The 21,446-nt window shown below is 40.2% G+C and overlaps 1 protein-coding gene across 4 annotated transcripts in view; it reads left to right on the forward strand.

Moving 5' to 3' along the window:
• The first annotated feature begins 2,315 nt into the window (after positions 1-2,315).
• esrrga (estrogen-related receptor gamma a) overlaps positions 2,316-21,446 on the forward strand; it is a 135,454-nt gene continuing 116,323 nt past the window's right edge. For 3 of the 4 annotated variants that reach the window (XM_069522142.1, XM_069522116.1, XM_069522147.1), the window contains exons 1-2: positions 2,316-2,753; positions 5,375-5,422. The gene's annotated coding sequence lies outside the window, so the exon portion shown is untranslated. Of the gene's footprint in view, positions 2,754-5,161; positions 5,258-5,374; positions 5,423-21,446 lie in introns of those variants that run through there. The other variant, XM_069522122.1, reaches the window with a different exon arrangement.

A 21,446-nucleotide genomic window follows, 5' to 3' on the forward strand; every position in this document is an offset into this window, starting at 1 on the left:
AGACGTCATTATCTCTATGCCCTTTAAAATAAACACTTTCCCTTTTTTGAACATAGGACAAGATGGAGAAAAACCCTTGTACGTTCTGCCGCACTAATTAATGCCAACCGCCAGTTAATGTTGTTGGATGTTAGTGACCACCAGCAGATGTTAGGGACATATTTGCAGTTGTGTACCTTAGTGTCATCAGGTGATTCAGCCTTTAATCACAAGACACTCTCTTCTAAGGCCAGCCCACCACAGGGTGATCTGACCTGGGTGCATGTCCCTAGCACCTTGGGGCCCATTTGGGATCTTCCTCCTGATCCAGAGCCATTGGGTGCAGCGTTCTGCTGTGTGTCAGGTTTCTTTTATGGTCTGGTGCAGGGCTTGTCCATGGATATACTTGTCCCTGATCTTTGAGCAACCTGATGGTGGCTTGCAAGTCTTTTCCTCTCATTCGCTTCATCAACATTATCCTCCCAGTGTACTGTCCTTTCTACGTAGACGACGTGCAGGGTGTTTGACCCGAGTATCAGGTCAGGTTTAGGGTGGTAGTGACAATATGTGATGGGACTGAAAGCTGCCGGCCCAATTCCACTAACAGCTCCCATTCTCTGGCTTGCTCCAACTTACCACTACTGGTCAGTGGAGGAGGCCCTCTCTGTCCTACCTCGCAGACAATTGTTGTCCTTTATATTGCATTTGATGTTTTGTATGGCAAGGCATTGGTAGCTGTTCTCTTTGCTTCTATTGTTGCTGCAAGTCATTTGAGTACTTGGTTGTCTCCATGTATACCTATTTATTTATACTTATTTTACAACCAGTGAGGATGTGTCTGAGGGTAGCTGGAGTTGAGTATAGCGGGGAGGATGGATCTTTGTTCAGCCACTGTTGACATCCTGCTTCAGTTGCTGGACCTGCTCGCAGTCCTTAAAGCTTGCATTATAGCATCGTCCAAGGCTTTTGATTTTTGGTTTTTCAGACACTGTTAAAATGGGTTCTCCATTAATGTAGAACCTATGGTCTGATCTCATACCTCTGCTTATTGAGATTCTTCTTGATTTTGATGGATTGATCCTTATTCTGGCCAATGTGATCTTTTCTCCAAGTTTCCCGAGCAACCGTCTGGTGGATGGTGATGTTTTGGTCAGGGTTGTCATGGTGTTCAAATATAAGAAAATAGTCTCCTTTAATTGAACATTTACACCTTTAAAATGTTAAGTTAAGTTGATTTCAAAATTATATTAAAGAAAATAATAATCACTATTATTTGATTTTTGACATTTGAAATTTTGACTTCCAGAGTTCACAAAGTGTTCTACTCCTTTTGAATGTATTATAAACCAGGTCAGGCAGAAATGACCTCAGATAACAACTTAATGAAGGTAAGCCAAAAAGATCTGGTGAATAAAGCCTAAGACGAGTTGAGCACCATATTTAGATTTTGATGGACAGTGTCTTGAAAAACCTACAGCCCAGTTCTCTTTAAGTTTAACTAAAACTGCCCTGATTGATCCCATGTGTGATAAGCCACTGCTGATGTGGTGCATTTCCATAGCAAATCAATGGCTGTTTCTTTGTCAGTGCATAAGTAACAAGGCTTTCCTTTGGAGCTGGATGGCTTCTGTACAAAACAGGTCTTATGACGTTTCTCTGTCAGATATACAATTAAGATTTAATCTTTTGATTTTTCAGGAAGCAGTGTGAATATCAGGATTGTAACTGAAGAGACTAAACTGTCATACGGTGATATTCAGTGACGCAAAAAGATTTAACCATGACATCATAGGCAATTTTCGCTGACTTATTTGATAGAACATCAAAGATCTTTGTTTTTATCAACTATTTTACTGATATATAAGATTCAGTTTGAGTAAACATGTACAAAGTGTTATGATATATATATAATCCTTAATCTTAAACTGCTGAATTGGTAACACTGTCAAAGAAGCTGCAAGAAAATGTTGTTGGGAAACTGGACCCCCCTCCTCCATAGATGTTTGTTTCTGCTCCATGTTTGTTTGTGTTGCCTCTTTCTCAATCTGCCTGGAGGGACAGTTTTCAAGAAAGACAGCAAGGCTTTTGGGAATAGTTTCACTTCCTCTTTTCCACCCTCCCCTCTACTTCTCCCCTCTTGTTGCTTCTCTCCTCTTCTCATTTCTTCTCCTCTCCTCTTCTCTTTTCCTCTCCTCTTCTCTTTTCTTCTCCTCTCCTCTTTTCCTCTCTTCTCTTCTCCTCTCTTCTCTTCTCTAAGTGTACATTGTAGGGTTGTATGCTGCTGCTACTGTACAGTAAAGCTGTTTGTTTTTCCTGCAGTACAACTCTCTGGTGCTGACTGTCTGCAGAGTTCTGGTGTCCTGAAGTGGCACATCAGTTTGGTCAGTTCGTCCAGCACGCCTGTCCTCTCCTCTTTCTCCCTCCCTTCCTCTTCTTTCTCTTGCCTCCTCGTTCTCACACTACCCTGACACAAAAAAGAGAGAAGCCCCGCTACATGGCTTAGAGCGAATGAGCTCTGCCTCTCAGCTGCAGACCGAGACGAGAGGAGAAGGGAGAGAGGGAAAAGGAAGGGATAAAGAGGAGAGGAGAAAGGCAGGCGACACACTTGCATCTGTTGTGGCAGCGTCCTGCAACCGGGAAGCGAATGAGAGAGTGTAGGAGAGGCAGGGAGAGTCTGCCAGAGTGAGAGAAGAGAGAGAGGAAGAGAGGGGATGTCAGACAGCCGTGTCCTTGAGAACTGCACCACAACTCTTTGAAGAGAGCCGGGAGACGGTGTGAGTAACGTGCATCTCAGCGGGACATGTGTGTGTTTTCTTTTTGTGAGTGTGTGTGTTTGCGATGCATGGCTGTACATGTACAGCACTGTTTGTTTGTGTGTGTGCATGTGTGTGTAACCTGCTGCTTCGCACGCTGACCTGCCAAGTTCACAGTGAAGGGGGTTTGGCTGCCGATCTTCTCCGCTATTGTCTGCCTGCCTAAGTGTTGCTGACAGGGGATTATGGCAAATACAAAATGCCGTATGGACCAAAGAAACTCTGCCAAACTTAATAGACACACGCACGCATGCATGAAGCTCCATGTTGTGAGCTCTGTTTGACTGCACTCATATGTGTGCATGTCTATTTGCTCAAGTTAGCATGTAAATATACAGTATTACGTTTTCATCATTAAAAGTGCAACACAAATTTGTAAAATAAATTGATACATATATATATATATATATATATATGACCTTTTCAGTGACACTGCAATCACCTGTAACTATTCAGAAAAAGTCCAATGGTGAGTCAACAATATATTTGTCCTTGGGCCCCAAACTACACAGTAAAACAACAAAAAATAATTGATAAGATGCCTGATAGTTACCTGATCATCCAACCCAGTATAAAGACATAGTAAATTCATAGCAAAATTCTGGCCTCTTGCCAAACTTATTTGAATTCACCTACTGTACGTGAAGTGGGCTTGTGGTTTGAGGGTTGTGAGTTCAAGCCCTGCGAGGTCTGAGAATCAGAGCCAAGCGGCGTGACCCATTGAACTATTTGTAACTAATCATAGGCCACAAGCCACACAGCATGCCACGGAGACCAGTTGGGTTTCACTCATCAAACTATAATGAGAGTCAACATGTCACTCTGTTTCCAAAAGCGTTCTTGAGATGAATGTCCTCACTAAAGAAACTTGCCCTTGTATTACATTGAGTGCCAGAACAGTGGAGACGTCATGAGGTTGGCAGGCAGGTAACATCCCCCTTCTCCTCTCACTTTTTCTGTGGTGTGCAACTAGTTGAAGTGCACTGAATACTCCAGGTGGGATTCCGTCACACCCTGATCTAAAAATGCCCTGGTTGCATCATGTCTTATGAAGTAACGGGAATATCTGATATCCGGTGTCATCTACTGTGTTTGATCATTTGTACGGAGACAAGTGTGACATGGATCATACTCTCTGTGATATATTTAGATATTCAATCATGGCATGCCAAGTGCATAGATGGCATACAAGAGGATGTATATCATTTCTCTTTCTTGTAGTGCCAGTTGTGAAAGACGCAGTATTCATGTTTCCGATCAGTGTGGTATCGTAAATTATAAACGTAGATTATTTTAACTCCTTGTACCTTTAAAGGAAACCCTCGTAAAATGTTATAGCTCTTAAGCTGCTGTCTGTCAGCATTAATTGTTAATGTAATACCACTTTTCTTTCTGTGTTATTTGATTCTTTATAGTGCAAGTATTATATACAATAAGGTAATGTTTTTAGGGTTTAATGCTAAATCTTCTGAATTGTCTTCATATATTTGTATTTCTACAGAAACCTAGTTATTTAATTCACTATTTACTGATGTCGTTGTACTTTAGGTATTGAGGCATACATTTGAAACACTAAACTTTATAAGTTGCATACATTTGTTTATTCTTAATACATGTACCACATTTTCTTAAGCAGCAGAGCAACAGCACAGTACGTCTCTTGTCTCTCTTCTGTCTCAAGAAATATGAAACAACTACTCGCACTTACATCAGAGTACCATTGAAACAACTGTTTCTCACATGGGAAATTTAAACTTTCAGGCAAAATACAAGAAAACAAACTAAACAGGGAACTTCAGTTAGTCAAAATGCTTTCCAGGCTTCTATCGGGTACATTTACCATACTCTTCACAGGCACCTGCAATTTAAGGTTGCCTTGTAAAAACAGGTAGCTTTAAAGTGATTCCACAAATAAATGTTTTCTTAGTGACATATCTTTCAATATATTTGAGATTGAATTATTTTGTATGAATATCATTATATGGTATGATGTATAAACAGTACCCAATATACAGTATATAATAAATATATTTGGAGAGGGCTTCTTATCATAACTAATTTGCTTGTAGCATCAATGAAGTGAGTAACAGGCAGAGTTGTTGTTGATCACGGTATATATTTAGACTTCAGAAACTGTCCCCAGGGTGAGCATGTAAGTAGTAGTGTGTATATGCGTGTGTGTTGTGTGTGTTTTTTAGGCAGCCCCAGCCAGCCAATTGAGGTCAGCCGCTCAATAATTAAAGCGTGTCACTGGTTAGTGCACGAGCTGGGTCGACCAATCGCAGGGACTGATTTCAGATCAGAGTGAAAGAAAGTCAGACTGGATGTTAAAAGAGAGAGAGAGGATTGGCAGATAAGGAAATACAGAGCTTGCGACTGAGAGTAAGAGAGATGCAAAGACTGAGAACATGATATTTGACAATCATGTCAGGATTAGTATCATAAAATGTCTTGAAAAGCTGCTGGTCAGTCTTGTACTGTGTGCTGCCACGTGTGTCCCATTGTTTTTGCTTGATCTAGTATAAATGTGACAGAAGTGTTTCCAAGTGTTGATGATTTTTTTCATTTTACCTTTATTACAGTATCTGAGGACTGAACCCACCTTACAGCTGTTACCTGAAGAATATCAGGTAAGATCAGCAGTGCTCTCAACTCACAGCTTTCAAACCACCAAGACAGGAACAAGGTGCAATACTCTGATAATACATTTGTAATTGGTAAATTAGTTTACAAGCTTTTGGCAGGTAAACATGCTATTTCCCTTTTCTTTAAATTACAATATAATAGTGCATTACAATGCTGCTATTATTAAGTGTGGTACAAATATATGTTTAATGTCGACAAAAGGACTTCTGAGGAAATTTGAAAGCATGAATTTTGCCCTCATCTTAAAAATACAACGAGTTTGTCTCTTATATCACAAGTAACACTATTTAGTTTTCTTTTTCATAAGAATTTGCTCTGATAAATGTGTCTTTTGCATTCTGAGGTTCAGGACTGACACTTTGTGGAGTTTGTATGTTCTGTTGTGTTTACACCGACATGTTACACATCAGGTGTGATCACTGGTTGACTGCCTCATGCTCACTTTCAACTACTCCAGAATATGGGTCCAGTGCAGAATGTGAATTTTCCTAGAGGGATGATTGAACCTTGATTATTTGTTTTATTTATTGTGATCAGTTTTTCTGCACTACCTGCTAGTGACATTAGCATTGGCAGAGTAGACACTGTCCACTGACCAAGAGCAGCAGGTCTCTGCTGGTAAACTTCTGATGTGAAGTTGTTCTTTATGTCATAGCCACCAAAAGTAAGTTTAATGAGTCATTTACATGTTGACTGACTCTACAGAGGTGTCATGGACTCTATGTACAGCTTTTTATTAGACCAGTGGCTAAATCATGGATCACACAGACCTTGTCAGGTTGTCACTGGATGCTCCACGATGCTGATTCAAGCGAGTGGTGCTGGTTGTGAAGATGCCAACAAACTCACTGCAGTTCCCACCTGCAGTTCCCACCTGCAAATGGTACTTCTAGATTATTCTCACATTTGTTCCGGTTTGGCTATCTTAGTGCACTGTAGTCTGAGGTAACTTTAGCTACTGTTTTGGTAATCAGATTACTGTATATCATTACCCCCGAGCCTTAGATGTCGTCTGCAGGTTGTAATCTGATCACAGTCTCAGGCCTGATGTGAGTTTCTATTTAACTGGAAGCCTTTCTGGGTGATGTGAGCTCCTATTAATACTCTGTGCAGCGGTCCCTGCCTGCCAGCATGCTTGTACACACACACGCACACACACAAACACACACACACGCACACACACACTGGTAACCAGAGACTTGAGGCTTCTCAAGCACTACAGACAACGGTCCACTTCTGGCCCTGATGATGTCATTAGGGAAAACATATGATTAGTGGCTCCACAGCAAACAGGAAAAGAAATATCATCACACCAGACCACGGAAACATACCTTTCATCCTTCCTTCCATCCTTGCTCACTACTTCCTTCCTTTCATCCTTCCTTCCGTCCTTGCTCACTACTTCCTTCCTTCTGTCTTTACTTCCTCCCGTTCCTTCCATTCACATACATATTTCCGGGTCACTGTAGTCGTCTACTGTCCACTTCCTCTTCTCGGTTTCTTCCCCCTCCTCCTCAACCTTTTGTTTCAAGTAGTTGAGTCTGTCCACTGGTGTCTCTGTTCTCTCTAAGCCTTCTGTATTTACTGCTAATCCTTTTTATGCTTCTCCCAGCCAGAAGCCCCAGTGAGATCCTGTAGATTTAGCCAGAGGTTGATCTCGTGATTAGTATTCAGCTGTCAGAATAAGTCAGTCAACTTTTGGAGGCCCCACTCATTCCACACCCTCCCCCTGTCATTTACCCATGAAAACCTTAACGTATATATCAGCATTGTAGTCTCTGTGTGTGTGCTACATCAGGATGTATGTAGCCGCATGGTCCTGAGGAGAGAGCCCCGTGTGCATTAATGGAGATACATATCCAGCCTCCTCCTGATTTCCCAGGAAGTCGCCCTCCATCATCTTAAATGACATGAAAAGAGCTGGAGACAGATATATGCATGAATTAATTGGCTTGAATAGGAGTATTTAGAAGCTTAATCCATGGGGATTAACGCAAGCAGCCCTCTCCGGATTTAAGCTTCTGTGCATTTTCAGCAGAGGATTGTTTAATTTCACTCCATCCTCCTCCTCCTCCTCCTCCTCCTCCTCCTCCTCACATGCCACCACCTTTAGTTCTTCATCAGTGAGCCTCTAAAAAGCTGTCAAGTGTAGGATTAGGAATGTTGAATACCACTAGATAGCTAATTGCCATAATAACCTTTAAAAAATATCATGATGATTTTTATTGTGACTTATTGTTTTAAATGTAGCTTCGTTGCTCTTGATTTGATAAAACATAGGGCTGTTATTACAGGATTAGTGCAAACATATCTTGTAATAAAGTCCCAAAAGCCCCTGTAAATCCAATCAGTGCACCAAATATCAAAAACTATCAGTTCCCTAAATGTGCCTGTTTTTCCCCTTAAGATCCATAAATTATATGGAAAATGTTGAGAAATGTTTTATCTCACAATGTTAAAGAAAATATGAAAAAAATCCTGGATCCGCCCCCTGATCTGGATCCACACCAAAATTGAGTAAATTCCTCCCTGAACCATATTGCATCCCTCGACCACATTTCGTGGTAATCTGTGTTTTAGTTTTTGTGTTATCTTGCTTACAAACAAACAATTAAAAAAATATATAAGGTCCTTGGTGGAGGTAATGACTCGTGCGGTATTGTGTTTGTGTAGTAAAACATCTCTTTGCACCTGATGTGAGTATTTAGTAGTGCATGAGCTTTTTATATGGATGATGTAAAGGCGGTTTATACATATCAGCTTTTATAATGAGAAAAATGAGAGAAGTAGTTGTATAAAGGAGGATCTGTTGACTGAGGCTCCTGAAGCTGCAGAGAGATGGTCAAATTCTACTCTTCTATTCCACATACGGCCGTTCATGTAAAGTGAAGGTGAATGTCTAATTATCAATTTACTTCTTTTTTTTAATGTTAATGTAATCTCCATTAACAATGACATGCTGGGTGAGGGTGTTTCAGAGTAGGTAAGACAAGCACCTTTGCTACATTTGAAGCATAGTCACGCACTATGGACATGACATTCATGTGTTAAATATCAAAATAAACTCAATTACAATTTATTCTCTTAACAGAAACATGCCATCTCTTGTCACCTCAACCCTCTGGTCTTTTTATCCTCACCCTCTTTTTGTCTCAGCACCTCTCTTTCTCACCACTTCTCCTCTCTCCTATGTGACTCTCATCTTATTCCATATAGTGCTCCTCCATCCTCTTTTTGTCTTTCTCCCTCTGCCTCTTCCCTCCTTCATTTATAGGCTCTGCACTGCAAGCCAATGAGATACTGAGCAGATCAATGCCTATAGATTGGCTCATTGGAAGCCATTAGTTATGGGTTTTTATAAAGCTAGTCATTATTGTGCTTAATCTTGCAGAAAATTAAATTTAGAGTTGTGTACAGTGTTTTGGTTAAAAGTTGTTGATTTTTTTCTCCCTCTCATTCACTTACCAGCTGCTATTTTTCTTGCCCTTTTTGCATTTATTACTGCTTGTGTGTGTGTTGGCAAAAACACACACACACAGACGCAGAGATGCATTAGTGTCACTGTTTATAAGCCATCATGCATCCTGGTCATGCCAAAAAACCCTTCAAGAAAACTGCCCATACAACAACATGGCTTGGCCTCAGTACTGCACACGTCCGGCAGTTTTTTTCCATAGTGTTGGCAAATTTATCTTTTGTCAGAGCCTCTGTATTCAGTGGCTTTAATAACTTAAAAGTGAAGGGGGTTGTTTTTTGTTCCCTTGCCACTTTGCTTTTGTTTTCAGCAGCAGTTGTGGCTCCGTCCTGGTTCAGATTTAATTTTCAGAATTGGTCATGAACTCTTGGACACTGCCTCCACTCCCTCCCTTCCCCCTCTCTTCCCTCTGTCCTTCCTGACGTCCACCATCACATTAGCTTTTCCCTTTTCATCACCACCAGCCCCCAAGTCAAGACCACTGATGTGAATGCATGTAAAACGTACATCTCACTGTATCTGATGTGTATCGTCCCACAATAAACCAAAGGTACATAATTTTTTGCTCACCCTTTTCCTTCACTCTCTCATCGCCTATCCTTCATGTCTCCCATCACTCTGTCCCCCAGTGTTTCCATCCCTGTCTCACCATGCTCCAATTCTCTCACCCCTCTTTTTCACTCTCTTTAACCCCACTACCTCCTCCCCCACCTCCCTCCTCGTCCCTTCCCTTCCTCCTTTTCATTTTCCAATCTTTCCTGTTTTTCTGTCACCATTTTTCATACCTTTCTCACCTCTTGTTACTGTTGTCCTCATCCCAAATCCCACTTTTTCCCCCTTCACAGCACCATCATCTCTAAACTAAACAATAGATGCCTTGAGCTCTGAAAGATCACTTCCCATCTCACCCCAACACCAACCACCCTCCCCCTCCTCCTCCTCCTCCTCCTCCTCTCCTACCCCATGATGATATGCAGAGTAGGGCAGCAGCCTTCTTTTGTTTAGCTTAGCGCAAATGAAAATTGCTAATCAATTTTTACCCCCTCTTATTTCATGGCGTGTAGTTCCTGCCCCTCCCCTGCCAGCTGTCATTGTGTGGTTGTGGTGCAGGGCTGAAAGCTTCATTAGCAGGAGGACAGCATGTTTTGCCCCTCAGCACTGTATTCATGGAATTACTAAAGATAGATGGGACATGCCTGGTGTTGCTCGTAGAAAAGATCCTTCCTTCTGTCTCATGATCATATTTTTGGTTAAAACAATAGCACAGAATTTTGATCATATTTTTATGATTGTAACCAATGAGGTTGCGATTTATTAAAGCTGTCCATTAAGCAAATGTTTTGCACTCTTACTTCATTTATCACTTTATTGAAAGTCACCAAAATGGAATCCACTGAATAATCATTCAAGAATACTTAAAGAGTTCAATTTTGTCAATTTGCATTCTGTGGTTCCAGCTGTGCACGTTTTTATAAATCAGTCTGAGATGCACATTATGGATGCTGCAGTAGGTAGTGATTCATCTGACTTACATGGCACCTCAATTAAATCATCAAAGCTACCTTTATTTTAAGGTTTTATTTTTATCTAATATAAGTATTAGAAGACAAATATTTCTTAAATATTATTTAACTTCTTATATATTCGTAAACTTATTTATTTAGATTTTTCATTTTCTCTGTTTTGCTTTGCTGTCTCACTTTCAGCATCAAAAAAATAGTTATATACCCAGGAAATGACTTTCTGTTCTGTAATAAAAGCAGAGCCCTGCCCAGCACAAGTTGCAGGTATGTAAATCCTTGCAATATAAAAACTATGCAACAAAGCAGGGGTCACATCCAGTCATGTAACTATATGTACGGCTTTCAATCAAGTTTATTTTACTTTATTTTTCCCCCAATGGAAAACAATATTTAGAGATAAACATAAATGGACCTTGTTTTTTTAGAGCAATATAATGTATGAATCCCTGATAGGTGAGGTGAGGCAGGTTGACCAATATGACCAGGAGGAGAAAAACTAAATGTAAGGGGCACTTATAGGAAGAAAATGAGCAAAACAAGTGTCATGCCAACTGCCCTTATATGCCACACATTTAGTTAAATCAAACCCAATTTTTGCAGACATTTATAGGATCTCTGTTAATACATCACAATAGAAATGATTTTGTATTTACCATATTATACATTACAAAGAGGTTCCAAGTGGGTCATTGTCATGTTTGGTTGCAGCTTCAGCTCCTGTGAAGATTTTCCTGACTCGCTACTTCATTACCAAACTGTCAACATCATGGCAGGAAGAAATAGCCGAGTGCATCCATGTGTTAATGTCCCAGATGATGATGTTACTAGATGTGCACTTCTCTTGACGTTCTGCTGCACTTCTCCTGAAAGATAATTAAGAACTGGTTTGCATGTCAATACCCTCATCATTCGCACTTAATTGTTTGGAGGGAGCTATGACACAGAGTGATGCTTGTTGGCTCAATTGTGACCAAGCATCTTTAGGAGAGCTGACGTTTGCCTCCTCAGCATTAACCAAGGTAAGCTGGATCTTAGCTAATGCAGGCATGGAGTGCACAGGGTTACGGGATAGCCTGAAGTAATGGAAGGGAGTGAGAAAGAGAGACGGAGAGGTGGGACTGTTCGTTCTCTGCTTCAGAGTTATACTATCATGACACTGCCACCCTCTCCTTGCTCTGTCTCTTGTTGCTTTAACAGACCAGCTTTTGTGTTTGTATCTTTGTGCATGTTGCCCTAGTTTGATCTGTTTGTCCGTTTGAAATGGATAATCACAGACTCTTCTATGATTCATCACATCTCTGTGAGAAAACCTTTCCCACATCCAACAAGGGCCGGACTCAAATCAACCTAAAAATTGGACTGCAGAACATTCGAAGAAATATTTAATGGTGGTTTTAGAATCTAGGGCTTCTTCTAACTGATATTAAGACATTTTGCGTTCAAATGTTAGTGAGTTTTTTTAACTTTAAGCATAGAGTTACCCTGTTAAAATGTCCAACACAAGCATTAACACCTTTCTATTTACCAAAACTGTGCCAGGTCAGCTTCATTGCTTGATTCTCTAAAAAAAAAAAAAAGGATGAAAATGCCTCTTTGTCCAGATCTACCCCCAAATCGTGTGGATCCTTTCTTGCTCTTGCCACCAAATTTGAAAGAACAAAGAAATGAACAAACAAAAAGGGGTAAAAACATAACCTCCTTGGTGGAGAGAAATATTGTGTCCTAATGGCTCTCACCACTGTTTTCCATCACCGTCTTGTTCTTGACCCTGAGTGTTAGAGTCAGGATTTTCCTCTCACGTTAGCTCTCTCTGCTTGTTGACTGTAGTTTTTTTCCATCTCCTTCTAATAATATCCTGAGGATTTGTTTGTCACCCAACTCTACAGTGTCTAGTTGCCTCTTGGGTGCTATTAATAACACCAGTGAGTACAAGTATATTGATACATTCAATCCAGTGATAAGAAGACATAACTGGCTTAATTTAATCAGACTCCCTTTTAAATGTCTCTCTTGGTCACCAGAGACCAAAGCGGTGTATGCTTGCACTGTGTGTGTGTGTGTGTGTGTGTGTGTGTGTGTGTGTGTGTGTGTGTGTGTGTGTGTGTGTGTACATGGTAATCCAAGGCACTGGTGGACACTTGTGGCTTTTCTCCTTCACTGAGTGTCATATACCAGTCTTAGTATTTTCATTGAAACCAGATCACACTTCACTTACATGTATTAACATATAAGTACTAGTGTCATAGTCAGAGCTGCAGTGGAACATATAGGCAGAATGGGCATTAAGGCCTGAATGTAATTTGGAATGCTCGGTTCAGAAGTGTGCTGTTAAAGATAATATTCAATAATGTTGATGGTTAAAGTGGCTTGTGTCATTGAGAGATTATTGTAGAGAGCTATCTGTCCTTGTACGCAGAACAAGTCTGCCTTACATCCCACAAAAATAGAAACTAACATAAAGCAGCCAGTAGAAGTCTTAATATTTTGAAATATTTGTTGTATATATTTGGAGCTGTGTAAGAGTCTGTCCTAGAGTGTGGATACCTGACTCAAGCCCATCGGAACCCAACAAGTTTGGCTTCGTTCCAACAAAAATTTAAAAATTATATTTGGGTGTTTCAGTGTGTTTGTTCAAGTTGGCTAGGCTATTGATTTTTTGGCGCTGTAAGTGACTGTAGTCCGGTTCCTGTCAGAATGCCTCTGGGGTTTCATTCAGGATCGGCAGTTTTCTCTCGGGCTTGGTTCAGACAGAAAATTACTGCCTGGTCAGGATATAGCATCTTCTACCTGTACAGTTAAATCTGTGAGACTTTAGAGGAAAATTTGGTTACCTACCTGTTGCATGTAGACATGGATTTCAGTAACCAAGTTAGTACAGTGCATGTAAACAAATTGCACCAAACTGTAATCAAATCATAGACATGGAATCAGTGTATAGCCACTAAAGATTCAAGGTTGTTCACATGCAAAAGACCAAAGATAAAATTTGTCTCACCATATACAACCATTTCTTATTACAGGGTCAAAGATCTATGATAAGATATGTTTGAAAACCATGGAAGAAAATAGTTTTGCAGAAGATATTCACAGCTTTATGCATATGTCGTCTTGTGTTTTAAACCAAAATTTGAACGGGAGATGTGTGTGTTCTGTTTTGCTCTGTAAAATGGTTAATGAGGTAGAACTGGCGTGTGTGTTTGTGTTTGTGTATTGCTGTGTTGGTGTACATGTCTGTGTGTGTTTGTGTGTTTGTGTGCGTGTGCATGTCTCTGTGTGTGTGTGTGTGTGTGTGTGTGTGTGTGTGTGTGTGTGTGTGTGTGTGTGTGAGAGCGAGCCTGTGCTCCAGTGTGTTTTGAGTCCAGTGGAAAGACAGGAAGAGTTGCTAATCCGTGTGGCTGGCAGAGCAGAAAGGCCATTCATATTTATAGCTGAGTGAATCACATTCAGTCATACAGATGTCCAGTAGTGAGACCAGGAACAAGAATAACTCCGGATCAAGTCCAAAATACAGGTGTGAAGAAAACTTAAACCAAAGTCATATTAATAGCCTGCTGAGTCACTCTTTGGTGCAGATGATACCAGAGAGTAAAACTCAACAGTTGGACCTAAATACAGTTCATCAATGTGCTGAAACCATCCTGATAATCTGCTGAGTCACTCAGTTGTTGAGTGTGTAATGCTATGAAGGAATTATAAGACGATATGGCCAAAAAATATATCAAAATAAGATTTACAGTCAGTATTGATGATTATCACAATAGATGTCACATTTTAATTTCTTAAAGGTTTCTTAAACATTTCTAAAAAGTAGAAACTAGAGATGTGAATCTCAATTCATTTAGATTCTGGTTCATTTATTTAAGCAAAATTTTCAGGAGGATTAGGATTGACTTCTATTTTAAATGAACTAAATACTGTTTTTAAAGCATCAACAGAATAGACATGAGTCAACAACAGTCTTGTCCTTTGCTGCTGCTGTGATTCACTGTCAGCAGTTAACAGTGGTGGTGGAGGAAGGACAGGCTGGTGGGCACACAATGGTTACCATATTTTAAGATTCTTGGCAGACTAAAATAAACAGGCTGCAGGTCAGACAGCAATAAAGGGTCTGAAGTCTGAACTGAGGCTGTGAATATTATTTTATTGTAGCCTGTCAAATTCAGTCGCTGACGTACCAATGTCTCTGCCAGACAGTCAGAAATCCTGGGAACAGAAACAGATACTGAATTAAAAAACTCTCAATTTTACACACTTCATGACCATAACATTTTAATGGAAAATTACGCATATTCACATTTTATGCACCAACCCTTTGTCAGGCCCTTTTTCATGAATCATGTCACTGAACAAAATAAACATTTTTTTCTGCACATATACTTACATATAAATAAAAATACACACATATAAATTAAAATACACGTACCTGTGAACTAACACAGAAGTTTGCAAACACTTTATGCACGTAGATCCACAATATCACACACATACACAGGTATAGACATGCAAACATCACAGGCTTCAGACCGGTTTAAAAGACAGATTCATCCTCTAATATTATATATAGTATTTTATACACTGTCATTTAATCTGTTTATCTATCTACATGGACACATTTCTCTTTCATGGTGTTACAACTACAATAAAATTGAAAGGGAAACTCCACCCAAAACTTACCCATGGAAAATCCCACATCACGATTGGAAAATGGCAGCCAAAAGTTGGAAATGTAATTTTTATAAAGAAGTCAGACTTGATTAAATGACTACTTCCTGTAATAACATCATGTATTGTGCTACAGTTGAAGTAATTTAATAATTTGAATCAGACATCAGTTTCAATGTAAGAGATGAAACTACTGAAGCTACTGTGTTGCTACTTCAGCACATCTTCAAACTCTTGTAAAAGGTCAAAGGTTAGAACGAGACTCTCTCAAGACTTAAAATACTGTAGCAATTTTACTTGTATATCTTTTTTGTCAAACTTCTATCTCTTCACAGTGTGCGAGCTCTGTTCTGTGTGCGTGCTGGAAAAAATCTGGTCTAAAAACACAGGCCTGGCTCTGTATTTGTATTTCAGAGATGTAGCGCTAAATAATAAAATAACACTGAGCCATCAAACAGTTATTCTAAACGAAAGCAACAAAAATGACAAATTATCAGCTCATAAAATGTTTGATGTAATTTACATTATTTAATAAATAGTTTAAACGTGTTAATAAAATGTGTCACACTGAATGTTTAAATGCAACAACAGAACCGGCGTGAAGCAATAACATTCAGTCTCTGTTTTATCTCACCACATTTGTCAGTGTTAATTCATGTGATTGCTGGTAATGCAGTTACACGTTGGAATAAAAGCCAGTAAGCCACAGAGACTGGTGGAGGCTGGATATTTATCGTTCAGTATTTGACAAATGCGATTTACATCAATAAAAGGCAGCAAGTCAAGCGGTTCAAGAGGATAACTGCTAACAATACTCCAGAGGAAGACTCATACATTGAATCCGTTTGTATTTATCTGCTGGCTGTGTTGGCGTTGGGGCCTCTGGAGAGAAGGGAACACACATAAACAATCGACTTACGCACAGAAAACACAGGAATACAGTGTGTAGATAGATGCAGACACATGTTTACAGTGTTTAAGCAAAGCAACAGACAAGACCCTCTCTGCAGTCATAGTGTGGATTTACAGTTATTTCATGTGTACAGATTTCCTGTGTGTGTGTGTGTGTGTGTGTGTGTGTGTGTGTGTGTGTGTGTGTGTGTGTGTGTGTGTGTTAGTGTGTGTGTGTGTGTGTGTGTGCCCTCTCTCCCTCGAGTACCCTCACCTCCTCAACCTCTCTCAACCTTTCCACCTCACACATTCCCCTCCTGACTGAAACTAGGTCCTTCTTCTTTCTCTCCCTTTTCCTCCCATTACTCCGTCTCTCGTTCTTGTTCCCTCCACTTCTTTTTTGTTGTATATATATTCTCCCTCTCCGTCTGTATTGAGATACCCCTGCCCCTCACAGCACCCCCAGTGACCCTGTCCATGACCACTGACCTCAGGGGTAAATGCAAGGTCCCACCTCACCAGGAAATAAAGATATTAACTTCCTCCCACTGTCTGACCCCGCTCACCTCCCTCGTCTTTCCTCACCCCTTCCACTGTACACCTCTCCCTAAATCCCCTCTGTACCACCTCCTGTTCTGTTTTCCTTTTCTCTCAACTCTGTTTTTTTCTTATTGTGAATCCTGGCCTCTTCTTTTACTCCTCCAATCATAACTTGCCACAAAAATATCTACTGTCTTTGTGTCCGTTTTCTAGTTGCATGTCCAATATGGATCTTTGAGAGCTGGTGCCAATACTGATATAATATGAATAAACATTTTTTTAACTCATTACGTTTTTGTTGACATCGTAAACATCTAAATAATAATAATAACAACAACAATGTACAATTTTCTACGACACCATTCCCAAAAAATCGATTACCAGTGTATCTGTGAAAGGCTCAGATTTGCCAATTTATTTTTTAGCTAACCAGTACATCGGTCAGGCTCTACTCTACAGCATCATACTACAAGGACCAATTAGACCAGTCACATCAGTTTTTGTTTTTTAATTGCACATGCTGGTGTACATTCTTTATTCAACAGCAGTGTCCACCTCCTATGGGTACTTCAATCAGCCTCTTAACGCCAAGCAGCCACCACCCACACCGCCCTCCACACACACTGATCTCCCCCACACACTGCATATGTTTTGACTTCTCTCCTCATCAATGACTTTGCCATTCGCAGACTGTGTTGCTGAATCAAGATAATAATTTACCTGGTTAAGCATATATAAAAAATAAACAAGACTTATAATTAATTTTTCTCTGTTGTTGTTGAGGGATCTCCTTTATTGTAAGAGTGAATTCTTGTTTCTCTGGAGAGATGCCCAGTCTGCTCCATATCTCTTCTTCTGTTCTCTCGTCTCAGACATTTCCTCCTTTCTCACTGAAGAGCTGAAGAATAGGTTTAATGTCAAAGGTCTCATCGTCATCTTTATTAGCAGATGCTTTGGTCGTCTCATGATCTTGGCGTTGTCATTTTTGGTATCGATGTAATATGTGGTCAAAAGTCACATTAGTTATCTGTGCCTTAAATATTACAACAAGACAGATTAGAGCCTGAGTTTTCTGACTTCTTACTTGTTCATGTGTCATGATCTGACCTGAGCTGTCAAAGATAATGATGGTGACATATTAAAATTCAGTTTGAGACTGAATTACTTTAATGTCAGACTATACGTACTCTGCATATCCAGCCCCTCAGCGAGATAACAACAAACTTTAAATGAGTTGGAAAGGAGGGCAGACAAGCTTGTGTGTGTGTGTGTGTGTGTGTGTGTGTGTGTGTGTGTGTGTGCGCAATTGGGTGTATATATTTGTGTCTTCTTCTTGTGTATGAGCTTCCACAGCTTTGTGCCTCTTTGCACGTGTGCCTGCATCATTAGTGTGTTGGTTCTTATCCTCCGAGTGAAAAAAGGCATGTTCCCATGAGATTACTCTCCCTTCACTCTCTTGTTCATGAGGGAAGGAGAGATGGAGGAAACATTTGTCTGGTGCAGTTGTTTGCAGCGGTAACACAAGTCAAGCATGTCACCTGCGTGTGGCGCTTTGCTTTATGCATATTCATAACTTTTCTCCCATCTCAGGATATAGAACACAAACACAGAGGGAAAACAGCATCCATACCTAATGTCTTTTCTTACTTCCACTGCTCCTCTCTACTCTAAATCCCTCTCACTTCACTCTAAGATGTTTGTTTGAACTTTACAGAAAGTAGGAAAGCTTTACTTCTGCTGCTGTATGAAAGTAAATACAGTGAAGCTAAAAAGTTTTTTTCCTTTGATATGGCCAGAGTGGATGGAGCTTATTGTAAAGGAATAACAAAAGCAGTATTATATCTTAATCATAGGCCTATACGTCCTCATTAAACCACATCCCCCATTCATTCTGGCCATGGCGTAGTGTCTTTGTTGAGCTCCACACGACAGGAACCATTGTGCCTTGTTCTCTCTGGCAGCTATAACACCTACATTTCTCATCTTCATTTTTCTGCATACAAAAGCTGCAGTCCAGTGAGCTTGTTGTGCAGCATCTATATTTTGTCCCAAGGCAGTGTTAAAATAAAATTCGGTTTAAAAGCTAAGATCACATATCAGCAGAAGTAGATAAGAAGATCATATGGTGCAGTGTATCTCTGCTCCATACTGGCCGTTTCACAAGGATGTTCGGTGTCAGGAAGTGTCGGTATCGAACATAACCTCCCCTCAAAAATGTAAACTGTAATAAGTGTGCCTTTGTATTTGTTATTTATGCTAAACCTTAACATTTAAAAGCAATGTCCAATTATTAACTCAGCAGTGACATACATTTCTTAATGATTTTGTCAAAAGTGACCTAATAAAAGCACATGGTGTCGCTCTGTTTCAACATACTATGTAGTTGCAGGTTGGGTTGTAATATGCTACTAGAAGAAAATTTGCCCCGTCCATATATTTAGCTGTTTGTAAATGATCTGCAGTTTGTCAATGGTCACACAGTCTCAGCACCATGGATACGGCCTGTCTGGGAATATGGTTGGTGAGTGTGACTGGTGTCTTAGCTGTTTAGAAGGTATAATACATAGCAAGAGGATACCAAGAAAAAGCTGTCTCCACTTTATTTTGTTCCATATGTATTGTCCTTGTACAGCAACTTAAATGTTGTGGACTGTAGCCCTTTTGTCTTTAATAATACTAAGCATAAGAATGACTGTGTCCTGTGTCTGTGAGACAGAAGGAGTATGGTGAGGTCAGGTTTAAGGGTGGGTTTTTCTAGCTGTGTGTTTGATTCAGTTTGGTTTACAACAGATGGGCCTACTGTGACCCACAGGCAAATACGTGCAGCCCCCCACCCCTACACACACTCACACACACTCACACACACACACACACACACACGTATACACACACAAAATGACTCTTGCTTGGATAACAATAGGTTATTGGTAAAATATCATAGAGAACACAGAAGCAGATATATACATTAGTTTAGTGAAGATCCACTGTTGTCAGACACCAGACAATACTATAATTTTAGGGTAAAGATGTCCCAAGTCGATCAGTGATGAGTATTAATGATGCAAATGAAATATGTTGAGGTCTAAAAGCACATTTTACTTTCCTCGGTGGAAACAGTGTGGGAGTTTTAGCAGCCAATTGGACCAGTTTAACACCATTAAACCACAGGCCATGGTCTTTACTCCAGAAACACAGACGAAGGTTGGAGTGGGTGTCATGTTGAGTTAATTTGTGTGACTGCAGACACACACCACTAGTCCCACAGGGGGAGACATATTTCACACACTTACCATGATGATTAACACAAAGGGTCAGCAGAGGTCAAGTAGAAGAGTCAATGGGAATGGAAATTAAGTTATAGGTTAGGAAGTGAGGGAAGCATGAGGGGGAAGAAAAGGAAAGTGTAAAACAAGTGAAGGGACTGAGACAATGGGACAGGAAGAGCAGAAAGGGTAATTGTGAAGAGGGGGGAGGAAGAGAAGAGGAAGGGAGATCTGGGTGGAGAGGAAAAGGAGGTTAGACAAGGGAAATGGGTAAATAAGAGGACGAGCAAAGAGAAAGCAGTAAGGGAAAAGAATAGAGAAGGAAGCAGAAGAAGGTAGGGAAAAGAAGAGAAGAGGATGAGAATGAATGGCAGATGATGCACTTGGGTCAGTTTTCCTCACTGGCGTTGGTGACCTGCTTCGGCTTTGTGCTGTCCTGTGTTGCACATTTCAACTCATTACATAGGAACCAAATGTCCCTGCTGCTTTAATTGAAACTAATAATTAAACACTGAAATGATCCTGAGCTGCTTTAAAGCTTTCTAGTACTCACTTCTTTGTCCTGTTTCAGTTCTTGGTCCAAATGATTTCACGAACACATAATGTAGTTTGATTTCTACAGCTGCAGTTGTCAGTTTTTATTCACAATATGGACATTCGGCAGACAAAAAAGATCTTGCTTGTCTGTTTTGCAATCTTGCTCTTGCAGTCATATACTTGCTGTTCTCTTTCTTTCTGTCTTCCTCTCTGAGTGCTTGTCTTCGCTCCTCTTTCATCTGCACGGCCCCATCTGCCCTCAGCAGCAAACCTCCGCTTATTAGAGAAAGAGAAAGAAACAGAGACTGATGAAGAGCGAAGGCGAAAAGATGGAGAGAGGGAGAGCAGAAAGAAATAGAAAGGAAATTTTGCTTGTCAGGATTTCTGTGTGTGTGTGTGTGTGTCTGAGAGTGAGAGGAGGAGAGGGAGATTTTTGCTTATCGGACAGGAAGTGGATCTCTTACAATAGCATTCTGACGTTTCCTCTTCTCTAATGTGGAAAACTGTTAAGATTTCTATTCCAGATACCGCACACACACACACACACACACACACACGCACACACACACACGCACTCAGAGCGGTGCAGATAAGATGCAGCTGCTGTGTTGGAGACAGAATCACTGAGTCAGCCATATGTATTCACAGACTTAAGACAATCACTAATTCACACTAACACAAAAAGCACACACACAGACACACACACGTACACAATCCTACATGAGGCCTACATACATCACATACAGTTTTATATTTGGTATTCAGCTGATGCTCCAAATGCAGTTATACCAACAAAACACAGAGACAGAGGGAATAAACAGACAGTGGAGAGAAAGACATTTGGTTTGTAGAGATAGCAGAGATGATGATGAGAAAGAAAGAAAGAAAGATCTGAGACAATGAGCATGAATGAGCTTAAGGAAGAGGGAAAGAACTGTGATTGGCGATGGAAAGTTTGAGAAAGTGTGACTCTGATTAAACCTGTATCTATTTCAGTTGAACTTCATCTGTAGTCTGTCTTTCTCGAGAAATATCCTCCGACATACAGAAAAAAAAAATGTGTGAGTAAATATTTTCTATCATGTTGGATTATACAACAACACTGTAGATGTATGAA

This window comes from Paralichthys olivaceus, chromosome 1 (assembly GCF_024713975.1).
Source record: "Paralichthys olivaceus isolate ysfri-2021 chromosome 1, ASM2471397v2, whole genome shotgun sequence".
In the NCBI taxonomy this organism is placed as follows: domain Eukaryota; kingdom Metazoa; phylum Chordata; class Actinopteri; order Pleuronectiformes; family Paralichthyidae; genus Paralichthys; species Paralichthys olivaceus.